This window comes from Rhipicephalus microplus, chromosome X (genome assembly GCF_043290135.1).
Source record: "Rhipicephalus microplus isolate Deutch F79 chromosome X, USDA_Rmic, whole genome shotgun sequence".
NCBI classification, from domain to species: domain Eukaryota; kingdom Metazoa; phylum Arthropoda; class Arachnida; order Ixodida; family Ixodidae; genus Rhipicephalus; species Rhipicephalus microplus.
Window position 1 is genome coordinate 62,269,387 of NC_134710.1, and position 19,248 is coordinate 62,288,634.

At 45.8% G+C, this 19,248-nt stretch overlaps 1 protein-coding gene across 1 annotated transcript in view; it reads left to right on the forward strand.

Moving 5' to 3' along the window:
- Nucleotides 1-1,424: 1,424 nt before the first annotated feature.
- Nucleotides 1,425-19,248, forward strand: part of LOC119176103 (uncharacterized) — a 234,977-nt gene continuing 217,153 nt past the window's right edge. Inside the window, exon 1 of the mRNA XM_075876953.1 lies at nucleotides 1,425-1,559. The gene's annotated coding sequence lies outside the window, so the exon portion shown is untranslated. The remainder of the gene's footprint in view (nucleotides 1,560-19,248) is intronic.

Below are 19,248 nucleotides of genomic sequence, written 5' to 3' on the forward strand. Positions count from 1 at the left end.
AAAAAAGAAATAGAGAAAGCGGAGCAAGGAAAAACAGAGAGGTTTGGTAACGTATAGTAGCGTCAAGGTTACATTAGGAAGTATCATTCTAACATGAAGTTGGTAATGGGGCTGAAATGGCGAACACAAATACAACGAAAGTTGCTTGTTGTTTATTTGTCTGTGGCTCTTCCTTCCGTCGAGCTTTTCGAACCCCGGTGATCATCAACGGGCCCATTTCGTTACGCAAAAAAATTTGAACCTTGCAAGACAGGGGCCTACGGTTGGGAATCAGCTGCGCGGTTTGTTCATCTAAGATACCTATAGACTTTTGCTGATGAATTTTAGTGCCGCGACATCAGGTTGTCAACCTCGCTGTTTTGTATCTTAATGAACAGTGCTACGTGGAAAGTATACACTCATAAAAACCGTTGGGTTGGTGCATTCGACACTTCCTGGCCTTATCTTTTCTCGGGACGAAATACAAAAGTAAGAAAGCCTTCATTTAACAGCCCAAAGAGATGGCACCCATGTGTCTTACGTAAAATAATAGCCCTTGCTGTTACGGTTAAGCACGCGTGCGGGAGTTTTTCCAAACCATAGTGTTGGCGAGAACCAAAGCTAGAGAGAAAATTATTTCTTTATTATGCGGCACTGTGAAGACTTTTTTGTGGGCGCATGCGCGTGTGACTGCACCGTCTATTTGTTGTCGTCAGTTGAAATTGATTCTATCAGTTGTGTACAACAAAATGACACGGCCCCGCCGCGGTGGTCTAGTGGCTAAGGTACTCGGCTTCTGACCCACAGGTCGCAGGATCTAATCCGGGCTGCGGCGGCTGCACTTCCGATGGAGGCGGATATGTTGAAGGCCCGTGTGCTCAGATTTGGGTGCACGTTAAAGAACCCCAGGTGGTCGAAATTTCCGCAGCCCTTCACTACGGCGTCTCTCATAATCATATGGTGGTTTTGGGACGTTAAACCCCACATATCAATCAATCAACAAAATGACATGCATGCTGTATTTAAGTATAGGCGTGTGCAATGATTTATCGCTTTCATCCCTATCATGCGCCTATTTAAAGTGGTAAAACGTGCAGAAGTAAACAGTTGGCAGTCGCGCTTTCAGCAGTGATGGTATGTTCTCGTGCTGTTTGTTCTGTTAGGACTTCAAATCTGGCAGTTTCTTAGAAGCATTCAGGCAAGAACAATATTGAGAGGCAGAAAAACAAAATATAATACTTTTCTGGAGAAGTTGATCGCGGGGCCAGTATGTTGGCGTCCCGCACCCAGAAAACAAGCACGCCGCATATACAGGCTCCGTGCCAGGGTCCGGCGTCGTTCGCGCGCCGCGCGGTTGGCTCCCATTGGCGGACGGGTGCGCGCGAGATCGATGTCCGCCACAGGGTTCGAGCTCAGCGCCAGCGCCAGCGGCACTCCGAACTCCGCCCGCACTCCGGCACGCTGCTTTGACGAAGAGCCGGCTCGTGATGCCCAGTCAGCGCGGCCCGGCCACGCGGTCCCGTTGAAAGCGCCTGGGGAAACAGCTCCCGCCTATCGCCACTCGAAAAACTCCACCACCGGTAAGGACACGCGCGCTGGCAGTCGGCGCGTCGCGTGCACGGTCGTGTCACCGTTCTCTCCATTCAACGTGCGTTGCCTCTCTCCGCACGTCCCACGCCGGACGGTGCGGATGGACAGCGAGCGTTGAATAGGCGACTCCAGTTATCTCGTTGAAAAATCGCATTTTCGCTCCGGCGGGCTACGTTTTAAGACAATTCGTTTGCTTTCTTGGCGGTCACGCTTACGCGAGCGTGCACCGTGTCTTCGCCCTAACTCGTTTTGAACGTTGTTAAATCTCGGGAGGAAAGAAAGGTATCTGAGTGGTCACAAATGTGTGATTTTATAAGCGTAACCAGCTACGTTTAGTCATGTCGTCAAGAAAAGCCCACAGAGTGCTGCGATAGACTTGTCATGTTTGCTGCACAATGACAAAAGCTGAATTGAGTTCTGACTTGTGTCTCTGCCATTGACTATAACAGAGACGATGCCATCACTTGGGACTCTGAATCCTGCGCGTGACACATTCTTGGTGACATACAAAAAAGAGGGAAAAATGTGCACAACAAAAAATCCCACATGCAGCATCGCATCGTGTAAAAAAAAAAGCAAAGGTGTAAACACACTTCTATTCTTAATTTATTTAAGTCACTTTCATATTCTGTTTTGTTTAAGGCACCCATGTGCATTTGTTTGCGAGGACGCAACAACGTGTAACAGGCAGTGATAATGTCCCTTTGCTCTATCAACTTGCAGCCGCCCATGCCTTGGTTAGTTTCGTTTTCTAAATAACGCACTGGCACATCTCTTTCAGTGTGTTCCAGCTACACATTTTTTAAAATATTAACTCTGGTCCGTGTTTCACAGCAGTTTACATTTTTTCACAATACTTTCCTTCTTCAATTAGCTCGCATGAAAAATCCCAGCCCCTGCAATAACCGAAATCTACCAATCAGTTAAACCAATGCAATGATGAGAAAATAAGCGCAGAGAGTATTTTACATATTGTGACCACTATAGGTTCACTCTAAAACCTAAGATAGTGCTGGACACTCACTTTAAGAGAGTACTTTCTTGTCTCATATTTCACTTTTTTTTCCAGAGCAAATCACCTCTTGTTGAGGCAGAGTTGAGTAATTTCCCCAGAACAGGTCAAAGCACTCCGCCTCAACAGAGTAACATAACGCTGCCCAAAGCAGAGTAGCATAATCGCACCGCACATAACACCTCACGAAAAAAAACAGCAGAACTTGAGCCGAAATTGGGTGGGCTTTTTAATTCTTCTTTACGGATTTATCACGCATGGTTCGTAAGGATGGGTAAATATGAACACTATGCAAAAATAAATACATAAATAAAAGATAACAGTTTAAAAAAGGTAACTAAATGGGACTTGCACTTGCGACCCTAGGTGCACACATTGCGAGCCCGACACGCTAACTACTACACCACACTGAAATACAGTACATAAGCGTATAATTATTTATGTCATAAGTAATGTATGTGATTTGTCTGCATTCGCCAGTTTAGAAGGGCAGATTTCAGTGTATCCACGCGTCTCGAAACCAACCGGACTGTACTTAACGTGTTTAAAGTGTTTGGTTGGTGCTTCGTGAGATCAGAACGTCTACCCGACATGTTTTTATTTTCTTTTACAGTAGAATAAAGCATTAACGCCACCGATTGTATGTAGGGCATTTGCACCGACTCGCTAAGTGGTTTGTCATTTCTGCGTAACAAAAATCGCGCTTCTGAAGTGTACACTAAACAATTTAGTTTTTTCACCCCCTTGTACATATTTGCGGTCATTCCAGTTCACGTTTAACGACTAAAGCCACGATACTTCACTGTAGCCGTACCGTACGTTAGGCTTATACGGCAGCGTCCCCCGTGCGAGATGGTCGTAGCGAAGGGCATGAATAATATTATAAGGAAAACGTCATAGCCGTTTTTGTTTAGTTTCGATCGTGACCAATTGAATAACATAGTATTTGCTTATTCCTCTACACAGCTCCGAAGCTAAAAACGCAGATATTAAGAGTTCCAAGTGCCTTCCAATGCGCCTAAATTTACTGGCGCACGCTTAAAACGCTCTTCTCTTCGTTTATCGCGTATAACACCTCAACAAACAAATTCAGTACGTATTACTGCTGATATATGGGGTTATGAAATAGTGCTAATCACTCGCAAAGTGCCGACTCATCTAAATGTATTCAAGAGCAGGAGAGCCACTGCGTTTTATTCTTTCACTCCCGAAGAGTATATGGGCATTCCACTCTCTCAGCGAGAGAGCAGAAAGCAGTTTTACTCTCTTCTTTCATACAGAATGAACACAATTTTAACTATAACTGATGCTTGGCGAGAGTAGAAGAACCCTATGAAGAGTAACTTGACCTTCTTACTCCCGCGATACCCTCCGCAGTTTTTAGAGTGTTCTCTTTTTCAAGTCATTGCTAGCCAAACTGCTGTTCATTCTGACAGATAAGTTAGTTTCCTTCGTACGATTTTCTGTGCTGCGGCCATCTCAGCAGTTGAGCCATCAGATACTTTACTCGCCGGCTCATGAATACATTACATCAGAATACATATACGTAAACTTCCGAATGACGCCTCTAGATGGAAGAAGTTTCGAGTATGATGTCACGTTTGAAGCATTCTTTCAGAAAGCCGGAAGTTATAAATGCAGTGGCGTTCAAGTTTTTTTTAATCGCGTGCCTCCAAAGCAAACCTAGTTTTGCTAAAACAGCACACTTAACAGCAGTGCTCAATCGCCACAGGTTTAAGTTTGACGACGCATGTCTCGAAGCCAGCTGGGGCTGCGGCCAAAGTTAGTTATACGTCTTGCGAACAACCCGGCTAAAATTGACAAAATCCAGCAAGTACCGCAATATATCCATATATTGAATTTATGTGAATATAATATATTGGTGAAAACCCGATTGTGTTGATTACTCGCGCTGGTTCCTCAACTCCTGTTTTTCGAACGTGTCACAATCACGCCGCAGCCACTAAGCATCGAACTCCCACAGGTTCTTTCTCTTCATAAAAATGTATGGTCGGCAAGAAATAAAAGAAAACACTCCGTTTATAGTAGATATATGTTTCTTCGGAACTAATCGCATCTACTGTCGATTTCGTGCACGGCGATTCAAGAAACGGCCAACGAGCCAAACAAAAAATAGTGGTATACGCATGACAGCAGTCGCATTGCTTCTATATATCTTTAAAAAGTTTTTGACTGCTGAGCGCTTTATGTGCGTGTGCAATAAATTCTATTTTATTCAAAGCATCTAGCTGCAACGAAATCTACGAGCCTCGGAGTGGGAAGTTTCACGTCAGACATTAGCGTCTTCTTGACTGCAGTGAAACCGTGCAAAGGAATCTGCCTTCAGTACACTCGAAAGAAGAACTAAGGTACATACAACTTGTGGCGAAGGCTCCATAGAAGCCCATACTACAGTGCCCATACGTTCAGAAAATGGTGGATGATCAGCTGCTCATGAGGCTTATAGCACCATCTCTAGGAAAAGGAAACACTTCCGACGGAACAAAAAATAAAGCGGTTGTGACGCAATAGCTGGTAAACAAGCGACGTCATTTTGTGCGCACGAATGCGAAATTTGATCTCAAATGCTTTTAATGAGCCCCGGATCACTAAGGACTGGCGCTAATAAGGCGATCGCCGGCAAGTCTTCCCCGAATGCACTTCGAGGCAACGCCAGCTGATCTGAACAAGACTTATGATTAGATAGTGATGTCTAAGTGTATTATACCATTCACCTTGCCTCGGCATTACGAGGAAAGTTTTTCATCGAACTTTTATTCGGCGTTCATGGCATCTTCCGCCGATGGATTAAAACAAACAACGGGTACACCTGTTATATCATCAGTGTTGCTTATTTGCTTCACTCATACGTGGGTTCATTAGCATGCACAATGCTTGTGTTGTTCAGTTTTAACAAAAAATGACGCCTAGTCACGCCAAAATTATTACATTTCAGTTTTATTCATTGCTCACTGACTCAAATTTATTACACTGTACACAGTGGTGATTGATTATTATGGGGGTTTAACGTTCCAAAACTACTGTGAGATTATGAGAGACGCCGTAGGGGAGGACTCCGGAAATTTTGACCACATGGGGTTCTTTACCGTGCACCCAGATCTGAACACACAGGCCTACAGCGTTTCCGCCTCCATCGGAAATGCAGCCGCCACAGCCAGGATTCGATCCCATGACCTGCGGGTCAGCAGCCGAGTACCTTAGCCACTAGACCACCGCGGCGGGGGACGCTGCCCACAATGGTAATAAGCACAAAAAAGTCAGCGGACACTACTTGCGTTACGTTTTTAGCTTTACAATGCGATAAATTTCCGCTACGTATATGCGAATGCAGACATGCGAATTGTAGCGTGATGGATATCTTGGTCATCTACTCACCGATAAAGCGAATAATCCTGCGCACTGCATGCTCAAGGAAGAATATGAGGTGCAGGAATACTGATGGATGAAAGTCCAGTGAGCACTGTATTCCGAACCATTCATTGCCTTTATATCTTTTCTAGAAGACGTGGGTCACTAAGCATGCGTTTGTTGCTACTGCATCCTTGCATAGCACATCATTTCCGCAGGTACCGGCGAAAGCAGTCGGTGTTAAATGAAATTCCGCACCAATCCCCTGCCCGTTGGAAACTTCACTCGAGGCGCTCATCAACGATAAAATGGAGCGCACAATTTTGCGTACAGCAGAGAACGGAAGCAAGCGCGGAATACTAAAATACGTGAGGAGGTGTGTCATCGCAGACAAATTTTATGAGCGTGCCTTCTATGCACTGCAAGAGCTGCACTGAGTAATAATAGCACGGGCAGAGGGTGCTAAAATGTTTTTTCGAATATACAAAAAGCGGTCATAAATTTTTTCCTCATTACACTATACATAATATTGTTTGGAGAAAGAAATGTCAGTAATAAAACATAATGATTTTTTTCACTTTGAATCAAACTTGGTTTTGTACTATAATTATTTGTTTCCTCCACACATAGTCGCGCTTCAATCGCAGCTCCCATATAGCTCCCCATGCTGATGTCACCGGCAACAGCTTCTGAACCACTTTTCACCCGAACTTTCACGACCTACTTGGACGAACTTCGCAATTGGAAAGGAATTCATCCTGGCAGTGCGATCAAGTACAGAAGCATTGCCTTTTTGAGACGACCACTCTCGTTTATACAATATGAGCTTGCCAATAGGCTATCAGGTGTCGGTGCGACTTCAAGTTAATAAGATGTACTGTATGTGCTACAGTCGCTTAAAAATTAATGAATGACTGAAAGCACTAGACTCACTGAATGCGTAATGTACAGCGCACGACACACGAAGATGCGCGCATAAAAGAGATATATGTAAGAGCGCAGTATCAGTCATAACCTTCACTGCGAAAAACGTAATCCGCAAAGAAGTACTGAATGTGGGATCACGTAGACGCTAGAACAAAGAGATGCTATAACTAGCTTTGATAAAAAACATTTCGCTTGTTTTCTTCTATTTCTATCAATCTGTCTGCAGTGTAACTTGCACCTCTACGAAATCCGAGAAAGTTCGTTGACTCCAAAGGAGCAGTGCGATTATTTTCGACTTTTTGTCGGAATACTTATTCAATGAATATTTAGTTAAACAGATTCAACCAAAAGTTGAATAACTTTAAAAAATGTTGATAAAATGACAGATACGATGCTTTGTTACGGTTTACGGTGTAATGTTGACGCCTGCTTGGCACGAGCACAGAAAAGCTTCTGAACAAGCTAATTGATTGATTGATTTGTGGGGTTTAACGTCCCAAAACCACCATTTGATTATGAGAGCCGCCGTAGTGGAGGGCTCTGGAAATTTTGACCACCTGGGGTTCTTTAACGTGCACCCAAATCTGAGTACACGGGCCTACAACATTTCCGCCTCCATCGGAAATGCAGCCGCCGCAGCCGGGAATCAAACCCGCGACCTACGGATCAGCAGCCGAGTACCTTAGCCACTAGACCACCGCGGCGGGGCTCTGAACAAGCTAGGTTTATACGTCGAGTGTAGAAACGTAAGGCTTGGCATAATGGTGAATAACAATGCGGTTCAAAAAACAAAGGATCTAAACTGTCGATAAACTACCGAAAGGTAGCGTTTTCTTTTTTCATCATAAACAGGCAGCTGTACATACATTAGAGAATGAGTTGGGAAAACAAATAAATGGGATCGAAACGCGGAACACAGACGCGATGCCGTAAATACGAAACTGTATATGGCAGTTTGAAAAAGTCGCGTTGTTGGTGGCGCCCGCGGATAGGCCTGTTTACACAAAAGAGTTTCAATCAAGCCATTCGGGTGCCCCCACAACAAGCCTGTTTGCATTTCCTTTCCTTTTTTCCTGGCCGTGGAAGGGGAGGGGGGCTCTCCCAACAACAGTTTTCACAAGATCGAAATGTTTGGGTTCCGACAGAATGTGTGGACAAAAGAGCACCGTTTTCGCAAAGCTTTTGAGAGCTCCGGAGCTACCGACGTCTGGCTGCCAAAAGGCTGAAAACAGTGGAGAAATATTTTGCTTAACCTGTTAATTTAAAATGCTTATGCGAATAGTAGGAGCCTCGTATGCAGTTTTGCTAGGTGCGAAATAAAAAAGACATTTACGCTTTTAGGTGGCTGAAAAAAAAACAAAAAAAATGCGCCCGACAAGCGGTGCGTATCAGGAGTCAGCAGAGTTCGCTTCCGTGTTTTGGGGCTCTGAATTTAGGCATGCTGCACGCGTTCATAGAACATGCAAAAAATGTGAGAGGCTGAAGACAGTCGCACACCCGGAAGCAGACACGAAGAAAACAAAACAAAATAAAAAAAAGCAATCGGAGGAATGAATCTTGTCGATGACAGATGAAAACCAAGTTGAGAAAACGTTGCACACCACGCAGAGAGCGATTCGATGGAGAGCCAAGTAAAATTGTTTCTTTTCGAATGTAGGAGAGGAAAAACGTGCGTGGCTCTCGCCGAGCCTCAGGCGAATGCGTTTCTAGGCACGCCGTTTATGCGGGAGATGAGTTTTAGGGTGAAACGGTGAAATCGAAGAAACTTGCCTTACACATGCCGAAAATGGCAAAAAAAACAGCATCTACACACCCGCTCACACACACAAAAAAAGAATTAAACCTCTAACGTTTACCTGTTGCTTACTTTTGGCCTATGCTGTGCACAACAAATAACGATATTTAGATATTTTTTGAGCTCCGTTCCTCAGATGAAGGCTCCGCATGTTTCGTGGTCTGAATCTCGAACGAAAAATGCAATTTCCTTTATCAACGTGATGTGCAAAACTTTGAAGGATTTTTTATCGTGGAGAGTGACTTCTCGCGTGGAGAGTACTTCTCGCGTGGAAAACATCAAGAACTTTAATGGCTTGATAACTTTTAGTTGCGAGTTTACCTAACTTGTGGAACAACGTAAGAACATTCGTACAAGATTTCTAAGGACGTAGTGTCGCATGACCATAGCAACAGCCCTGTTTTTATGTTCGATGCGACCCGCTGTTTCTCAAACGTCCACATGCCTCAAAGGAACGCTGAAGGCTTGAAAGAGCAAAAAAACTCGGTGTTTTTCCCTCCTTTTTTTTCATTTCACTTACTTTTTTACCGCGGATGACTTGACCGCGGATGCACCATTGCGATGGCCTGGGGTTGACACACATGCCCCGCCGTGGTTGTCTAGGGGCTAATGTACTCGGGTGCTGACTCGCAGGTCAGGGGATCGAATCCCAGCTGCGGCCGCTGCATTTTGAAGGGAGGTGAAAATGCTGTAGGCCCGTGTGCTCTGATTCCGGTGCACGTTAAAGAACCCCAATGGGTCTGAATTTCCGGAGCCGTCTATTACCGCGTCTCTCATAATCATATGGTGGTTTCGGGACGTATAACCCCACATATCAATAATTAATGGAATTGGCACATCACCTGCCCTGTCTGTAGCGTTGTTTTATGCGCCACTAATGTTTCCAACGATTTTTTTCAAGGATCGTTCGACAGTAAACATTCTGATGCGTGAAAAGTTGTCATACGCTTGCTTTTGTTCACCTAATACCTGTTGAATATTGGAGTAATTTAATGATGCCTTAAGTGAATTTACCATCAGCATCGCCAAATTTTACTTCTCCCGTAGCTCATGCAAGCATAGTAACAAAGTTTTACCAAATGCAATGCTGAAGGTGCTTTATGCACTCAAATAAGCAGATAAATTTCATATTCAACCCGTGGGTCGTTTTGTCGTTACTTAAGCGAAATTAACCTTTGATCATATGCGGTGCTCGAGGATGTTCTTTGTCTGTAAAAAAAAAAGAAAGCTTGGAATGAATGAGGAGAAAACGAGTATAAATCGCTGTATCGACGCAGTGTGCCTGCACCCGGTTTTTCTGCAGGTTAACGATTACTTAAATGTTTTCCTCACTTAAGAATACTTCCCGATTTACGTATTCATTCCACGACACAGTTTGAACTACGGAATTGAAGCCCCTCGTCTGCTCCCAGATTTCAGTTCTTGATGTAGAATCACTTGATGAGAATCTGCCTGTATTTCTTAACATTCAATCTCCACAAGAATGCGCAAAACACGCGGGCGTTTCCTCCCGATTGAAGGAATGATTTTTCAAGTAATCGGTGAAGAAAACTAAGCTCGTCGATAGTTACGTAAAAGATATTCTGGAATATGAGCCATAATGTCGGCGCACCGGTTAGATAGACGTACCTCAAACTTAAAGTTTTGAAGTCCCAGTGAATATGCGATACTTGAGCTACTAAGGGTAGGTAATGAATCTTGGCTAATTAAAGAACTCATGTGTAGTTGTCACGCAAAATTTGATATCCAACAGCACGCTAATGTTTCTGGAGCAGTACAGCTTTGTTTTTTGTTTTTCTTCAAATTAAACTGTACTGCCATCTATACGACATCTAACTTCGTTCAAGGGATGAGGATTGCCGCAAAATTTTGCTTTTTTCAACTGCCATAGATTCTAGGTAATTCCAGCAGGATTACTAAAAACTAAATGGTGCACTCGCAGAGTCGCAAGACACGTCTCATTAGTGATTAAGGTAAAAACTTGAAATATCATCATGGTTATTCCAGCTGTTTAAAAACACGCTGTAGGCTATATATATGTGAGCTATCGCAGTTGCAATTCTAGATTTGGACATATATCTGAGTGAAGGGCACGTTCAATTAAACAACCTAAGCCCATCCGCTGCCGAATTCTGCTGCTAAATAAATTGCCCTGTCACTTCAGTTGCTCAGGAAGTGCGCGGAGAACCGATCACGGGGAAGTAATGAGGAGCACGACACCACGTGCTACCACCGCAATATAAATCGCACATTTTTCGGAACAAAAAGCGATGTTGTTGGGACGTGTTCAGAATCGGTCTGCCAGTATTAGTATGCGGCTTCAGTGCTATAGCAGTTTTGAAACGCTACCGGGCGTACGTAAGTTGTAATGTGTTCATATACAGGTCACTCATAGTCATTTCAGTGCGAAACCCCTATCCGCCCTGGCCGGACCTGAATCCCATCTTTCAGAGGAAAGCAAGCGAAGGGATTGAAAGGCAGTGTGTCGAAGGTAATTTACTCAAATCTTTCCAAATTAAGAAAAAAGTCTGTGTTTGTGTTTAAAAAGGCGTTGAGGGGTAGAGGGCAGGGTGGAGAAAAGGCAGTGGAGGTAGGCGGGCTGCCGCATCGTTTGTTCACTGTGCGGCGTATACGCTTTTTAAACGATGTCTGCACGCACTATGCGCATGAAAGATAACGCTCACATAGTATCTTTTTTCTCTATCGCTTGTGGGAAAGTCAATGTAGTCACTTTCATCCTGCTTAAGAAATGTGGTTAGAGAAGAGAAAGGGGAGAGGGAAGGTCAACACTACCAAACTATTATTGTACATTACCGGCCATAGTCACGCTTTCATACTCTCCATCCAAAGTGCACCGCTTCCATTTAGGACAGCTAAAGCCTAGGGATGTTAAATAGAGCAAAATAAACAGCGAATATCTGAGGTTATGTTTTCGTAGTGCTAGTGGTTCACTGTCTAACGTTACATACTATAAAATGCCACGTATATAAAGAAGCGTTGACCCTTCCACCCCTAACCCCCCGTATTGGAAATGGCCGCTTTGTTCTAGCGAATTCAATCGTGAGAGTGTATCAATATTCAGCAGGCTAGGGTTGTCCACTCAGTCCCGTATTATTTGATTTGTACACGTATATATGTATATTCGTTATCGTCAAGTTCTCCAGCAGTTCACCTCGTTGTCATTGCGTTGTTTTCGCGTATTTCAAACACACTTATACGGCAAGCGCATCGCGACTCATGAGTTACATGTCATGAGTTACATACATGAGATACATGTCTATAATTGCGATCACTTTGAAAAATACTTAGCACGGAATGAAGAAAGTGGCAACGGTTGGCTATAGGTACACATAGTTTCCTTTTAGATTAAAAATAAGCTTAACGGAGCCGCTTCTTGTGCGGTAAAGGCAGTCTTTGAGCACTCCAAGCACTGCTCTTAAGTGCACTAAACGCATTTCGGTCTTTTGTTGAGGAACGCCAACACGGCATGAACGAAAAAAAAATATTGTATCGCTCGCACAAAAAAGCGAAGAGTGACTCCCTCGAGTAAGGCCTTAACAATATGGCGTCCAAAGAAAATTTCAAAGCTCTCTTCTCAACATGATGCAGCACAGTCGGTTTTAATTCACTCTCAATACAACCAAACACAGCAAGGATAACATAGCAGGCACTTAGAAAACGAGAGAGCATTGTTAGCTTTTGAGACGTTTGCGAAATTATTGAGATAAGCACCTATAGTTTAAACATCAGCTCTACGAGTCATTGCACGTGTTCGGTCACTCTATAGCCAGTCAGCATGTCTCGATGTACTGCCGTAGCCACAATGCCGATTGGGAATGAGTCTACTTGTGATGATACGGTGGCGTATTCATGGGCCCCACAGCTGCACAAAACAGTGTTACGCGATCGCTTAAGTAAAGGCCTTGTCCCCTCCCCTCCCCTTGTCTTAGCGTTTGGTAATATCAGGAGTGTACTGATGCAACATCTTGCCTCTTAAAATGAACAAGGAGCATCAAACACACGACCAACTTCATTCGCCTTTCTACGCAGACACGAAAGGACATCATTCTCCATTTGGTCCAAACGTTGTCAACCAATAAACGTAACATTTTGCCAGTGCCGGCTTTGTTTTTATTTTTTCTCAGCATTGCTTTTTCTCCCCTTTCTTTATTGCTCGCGTTTTTTTTATTGTTTTTTTTTCATTGCATATTTTCAAAGAAAATTACACTTTGGTGTGAAAGACGACACTTAATCGCTTCACAATCTGTTTCGTATTTCCATTATTGAAAAGTATATAACAGATTCGTCTTTTTTTTTTTTTGCAAAAATAGAAAGGGAAGAAAAAAAGGAAAAACACCAAAAAGCCTCTTCCGTGCCGACCAAGACGTAAATGATAGGGCAGCTCTTGACCGCTGCTAGGGAGAAAATGCACATTGGACGAGATGCTGCTGAGCTGCATGGCTGGGGGAGCAGGGGGGCGAAACTGAGCCGCACGCTGTACTGGGAGCCTCTGCGGTCGACATCTCGGCACGCACCCTAAAGCGTTACATCAGGGCACGCAGGGGGAAACAAACAACGGCTACGCGCGATTGCTCGCGAGGACGAGGGTGTTTGGGCGGCCGAATGCGAGGTAGAAAACGCCGATTCCATCTGGCCGGCCGTGTAGGAACAGCGAGCCAGACGGAGATTCCCGCCCACAGACTATGACCGCTATAGTCCTGGGTCGTGCGCCAGGATCTCCCCTCCGCTTGCCTGCTCCAGACTGATAAGCAATAAATCAGGAAGACAATGATTTATCGCTGCGCAAAATGAAGGGCCCCCTGCCGCAGCCGCACGGCGAAGTCCCGGGAAGAGTTCGATGGCGAGTGGCCAGTCAGCCGGCAATCGCGAAAAGGATCGGCCGTCATGAGCCGCACCAACCCGAGTCGCTGCTTTCGCGGCAAGCGAGTTTCGTGGAGGGAGGGGGGGAGGGGTGCTGCTGGCCCACGGTTCTAATTACAGTCACTGCGCAAAGCGACTCATTTGTGACTCGAACCACGCAATTAGTTGGCTGAGAATCCGCCTCTCGAGGGAGGCAGCGCGACACTCTCTTTTTGAGAGCGGTATGATGCGCGTCGGTTGTCTCTTTTGACCTTATATCACCTCATTTTGCTGCCGGGGCATGCTGCACGCGGATTCTCTTGAACGTGCCATGCACAAGAAGAGTGTAGAACGAAAAACTTTATGGCGAGAAAAAAAACTGCCTGCGGAAAGAAGTCTTTGGGGGAAATATGAGTGAAATATGTGATGTATATACAACAAAATCTGCTTGCACTGCAAGCATCGCTAGTATAAATGTGACAAAAATGAATGTTTCATCTCCTGATTCCTCAGTCCTATAACAGCATTAGTTGTTATCAACTCAATTGGATGCACTTGCATTCCAGTTTTGTATTGGCTGATAATAAGAAGGGTTTGTTTTTGCGTCGTCACACGATTCGGTGATTTCCACCCTTTTTGAACTGGTGCACCCACGGTGCACCAGTTCAAAAAGTTTAAATAGATAGTCAACGAGGATTCAGTCAACCGTTGTGTCCGTGTGGAGGGACAATTACCGTAGAAGGAAGACGTCCGGTTGGCAGTATACAAGTTGGTGTACAAGTTAGAAATTGTCGACGGCCGTTTATGATTTCTTGCTGATATTAAGGTAAACTACAGAGTTGACTACTTATCATGAAAGCTCCCCAAATGAAATCCAAGTCCTTTCATGGTTCCTGACTAAATATATAGAGAGGGGAATATAAAAAGCAGACAAGTAAGTTACAAGATCATACCTCTCGTTTCTACACAGTACTTAGGAAGGTCAAATTGGGTGTGAAAGAAAAAGAGATGTCCATTAAAGCACTAAAAAGTCATTAGGACAATGGCCGTGTCCATAAGCCCACTGTCCTTAAAGTGAGCTGTTTTGGTTACGCTCATTCGCGTGTCGATTCTGTGTCTCTGAAGGGAGTGTCGCCGTGCTGCCCATTACGCTCGCTGTGCGAACAGCGGCGATCCTGAACCGCCCGTATACAATGCTTTCTCGACGAAGCCTGCTCTCATTTGTGCTTCCTTTGTACTTGCCAGCTAGTAACTTTTTTCTTTGCGTGTTGCCTTTCTTATTTCTTTTTTTACCTGCTGGGTGTCCCGGCTTAGCCTCTTCCGATCTGCTCAGCTGTGGAGCAAACGAATAGGCGAGGCCCAAAGATCTGCCGCGCGGAAACCCTGGAATCACGCAGGCGCGCGCGTCCGTGCGTGGCATACCAGCCACAGGGTGCGCCTAACAAGGGAGGTGCTTTGCGAAGCTGCCCCGATCGGCGGCTCATCAGGTGGCGCCGGGGATTTGCGCCTAATCTCCGTTGCGTGCAGTTCAATGCTCGTGTCCAGCAAAAGAGATCGGCCATCCGCGACTTCCTCGATCGGGTGCTCTCAGTTTATGCTATACCAGGCGTCGGTGCCTTGTGCACACGAGAGCCCCGATGGCGAGTACCGGGGCCCCAGGTAAATTGACGCACAATTACATCGTCCTGGGCACTTACGAATGTGCTCAAGTTGGAGCATCTGAGCTTCCCATGTTGGATGCGGACGTCGTTCTCAGCTTCGAGGAGTTGTTAGTGGCGGAAGTGATGTGGCGCTTGATCTAGGTTCCGTCAGGCGGAAGCTGTGGTTGCTGAGTGGGGATGAAGCAACGCAACAAGGGTGCAACACCCCACCAGCCACAGTCCTCGGGGAGAGACAAGGAGTGCCGCGTGGCTCGAGGCGCACTAGCCACAAGAAAAGAGCAGAACGGTTTGGTGGTTGGATGAACAAGCGATGACGACATGCATGGCCACATCGGCCGCCGTCGTCCTTCCTTATAGAGTCAAAACGCCTTAATTGTTGAAGCGTTCCTTACTTTACCATTGTTTAATTCGACACTGAAGCCAGTGCTCTGTGACTTCCTTATTTAGATTTTGCTTGTACCCAAAACATATATTCTATTTTGACCATAAATGCAAGTTTTTTGCAGTTAAGTGCAAGCACAGATTATAAGTCTTTCAAATGAAATTTCGCAGCCATATACACATTGAACTGAAGCATATGAGTCATAGGTCATTTCCTTACCTGATACTCCCGATATTACGATCCAATAAAGTCGCACTCTACTGTCAACCTCTGTCGTGCTTTGGTACTTAGATATTGCGTGCGCTTTTGAAATGCTGCCTAACTTTCATCCGAGTCAAGCAGCCGACAAATGGACGGGTCCGCGCACTCGGCGCCCAATTCAAAACGTCAGCTTGGACCACGCCATAAAATTCGCATCAGATTTTCCGTACTGTGAGCCGATTGCGATGAGGCAGGGACAGCTGTTGCAGTCGTTGTCGCTTTCTATATAGCATCATTCGCTGCAGTGCGGCCGCGCCTTGTCGCTGACCGTGCCCGGTTGATCGAGCGCACCGTCGGCGCGCTTTCTCTCTGAGCCCCAGAAGTACAAAACGTCCGTTCTCTTTTATCTTTTGCACGCTCGGCGCTCGCTGAGGCGTCCTCTTTTTCCCCGCGGCTCGTGGGACAGCACAACTTCGTTACGCTCGGGAAGCGCCCCGCTAGGCGTTTCAAGGCTCGTCACGAGCGTGTTCGCTTCTTCGCGTTCGAGGCCTTTCGTCGCGCAAAACCCAATGCCCGATTTCGCTCCCGGCCTTCTCCTTGTCGACAGGCGTTGAAAAAACAGTTGTCAGGACGTGAGCCAATTGTTCCGGAACGGATGATGTGGTCATTTCCTTCGCTCTTCAAGGCGATAGAACGTATTTCCTGTACAACCTCAATTGCTGCACGTTTGACGCGGGACATTGAGCTGTATCAATTACTTGACATCACTAGCAATGGCTGCCGCTTCACCACCCCTTTTCCCGTGTAAGGTAACGTACCAGTCCTTCTAGACTGATTAACATATATGCCTTTCCTTCTTATTTCTTCATTCCTTCTTTTTGTTGCAGTAATGTAGTGGTTGTGCGCTTCGAAAGTGAGTGTGATCGCCTTGGCCGTATACTGAGCGTGGAGGTGGAGGGAAGGCCCACTTCTTTATGGATGAGAGGAATATTCAATGACAAAGTCAAACTGACAAGTGAACAAATTCCGTGTTGTCTCGACTTGGTCCACTTGGTGTTAAGTGGTATAAAATGTTACTTTTTAGTAGCAAAGCGTGTGAAATCGGCCGTAAATTAGGACTCCGCACACATAAAGCTCGCGGTTCCTGCGTAACAAATTGTAATAAATTATTTTCTTTAAAGTAAACCTAGGGATCAATCTTCTGAGTGGCCTTCCGCAAAATGCCTTAGTCACCCAGCTTCCTCACCGCATGATCAATATCGGGACCGTTATCGTACACGACAGCGAAAAACACACACACACACACACACACACACACACACACACACACACACACACACACACACACACACACACACACACACACACACACACACACACACACACACACACACACGCACGAACGCACACTCTACGTTGATTGATGAAAACAGTGTTGGGCGCGGCAGCCTTACGCAGGCATGATCACGAAGAGAGAAAGAGATCGTTGGTGAGCTGAGTTTCGGCTTAGTGATGAAGATGCGCCCAGTATGCGCAGGAGAAGTGGCTGCGTATACTACTTTTGCAGCCTTATTTGAGAAAAAAGCAGAGAGGGGATTACGCAGAAGTGAGCAACAATATCCATCTGAACTTTCAAAGCCAGCCAGGGGAGATGAATCGTGCTGACAACAGAGCGAAAGCGAAGAAGCCTGAACTCGCAGAAATAATAATAATAATATTAATAACGCTTCAACATTGCAACCGTGCGAGCGCAAACACAGACGCACAAACTTTTAAGAAATGAAAGTTTAAACAAGCGGCATTTTCTTTTTGACCATCTTCCACATTTTACAAACACCAGGGGAAGCAATAGTAACAGCTTAAAGAGGACCTCAAACAAAAATGGGTGTGGCTTGAAAGCGCAAAAAAAAAGTGAGTTTGTTCCTCAGGGAATGGATGTGAGCTGAGTAGACGGGAAACGCGGCTAGAAAAAGAAACAGTAGTGCAGGCAGTGTGTGTACAGTGGTTGAAGAAGCAAAAAAGCAGTTTCTTTGGCCCCTTTCAAAGTTTAAATCCAGGCCCATTCTCTAATTGAACAAAACCCGTGCCGCTTGCCCACGTGCGTCGAATGAAGAGGCGCAGTTTTAATGAAAAAAAAAACTTATCTTACTTATAAAAACTGAAAAGCGAGAAGGCAAGAAAATAAAGCATCAATGAAGGCGGAGCAGCAGCCTCTGGGCAGGTGCTGCAGGGCGAACGATCGAAACCTCACACGCAGAAGACAAAAACTGGTTGTGGCGGCAAAAGCAACGCTCTCCCGCCGCTCAGAGGTGCGGGCGAGGGATCCGCGGGCACGATTGCCGAGCCGCCACACCTCTCGCAGGCACGAAAGCTCAAAGCTCGTTTAACCCGAACTGACGTGCTCACTGGGCAGCTTGCTCGCTTTTCCCGGTGCTGTCAAAAGCGACATGACCACGCAGCGTGGCAAAGCATACGGTTGAACACGGGGTCTGAAGGGCGCACCATGCAACTACAGAACATGTCCGCCATCGCACTCTTTATTTCAGGGAGCAATCTCATTCGCGGTATTTTCCTCTGTTTGGCCTCCACATCTTCGTCACCGCGTGGTGCGTGCAAATTTTCGCCATTTCATTTATTTCAGTCTTTTTTTGAGGGAGGTAGGGGGGCACTTAGGACGGCTGAGTGCGAAAGAAACACAAGGCGTTGAAGAGGAGCAAGCAGTGTGCTCTTACTGCGCCCAAATTAGGCATATTATGACAACTCTCGCCGCTTCCCTGCCACTTGTCGTTTCACTCTTCTGGGCACTCCTATTAACTGAGATTCAGTGCCCACTGCGTCGCTTCCCATGTCCTCGTCCAGACGGTGCCCACTCAAGGAGTACAGGGACATGGAGCGTAAGGGAAAGGGCCGCTCCTCGACGTTGCTACGAGCTCTGTTCAAACAGGGAAGCCGGGGGAAAGCTTCCCGCGGTGAAGCAGCCACAACGTGACGGGCCAACCGAGCGTAGTTGGACGGCCTCAACTAGACTGTGAGGGAGGCTTTGCTGCCGAAATCCCACGCTCGCACGCGGCTCCGCCAAGTGGCACTACTTTTCTTGAAGGCTCACACTTTGCTGCCCGCTGTAGAGCGAAGTTCTCACGGGGAGAAAGCAATTAGCACCATCGTTAAAGCACGCGCTTAAATTACGCTCCGACGAAGAATGGCCTGCACTTGATGGAAACACAGCGTAGCCACGTGCACGCTTTGCAGTGAGAAAAAAAACGTTGCCGAAGCAATATGCACGCACAAAGCGATGAATCGAGTCTGGGTTATGTACTCGTGTATGTCCGGTATTGTCATAGTGCGTTGGATTTAAACGCGTCGAACGTGCTTATACAACACGTCTCGAGCTCTATTGGTGACGTTTTCGTTCAAATTTTTTTATTAATTTGGCACGCAGTTAATAGGGAAGAGTGGTTTTCCGACAAGTAAT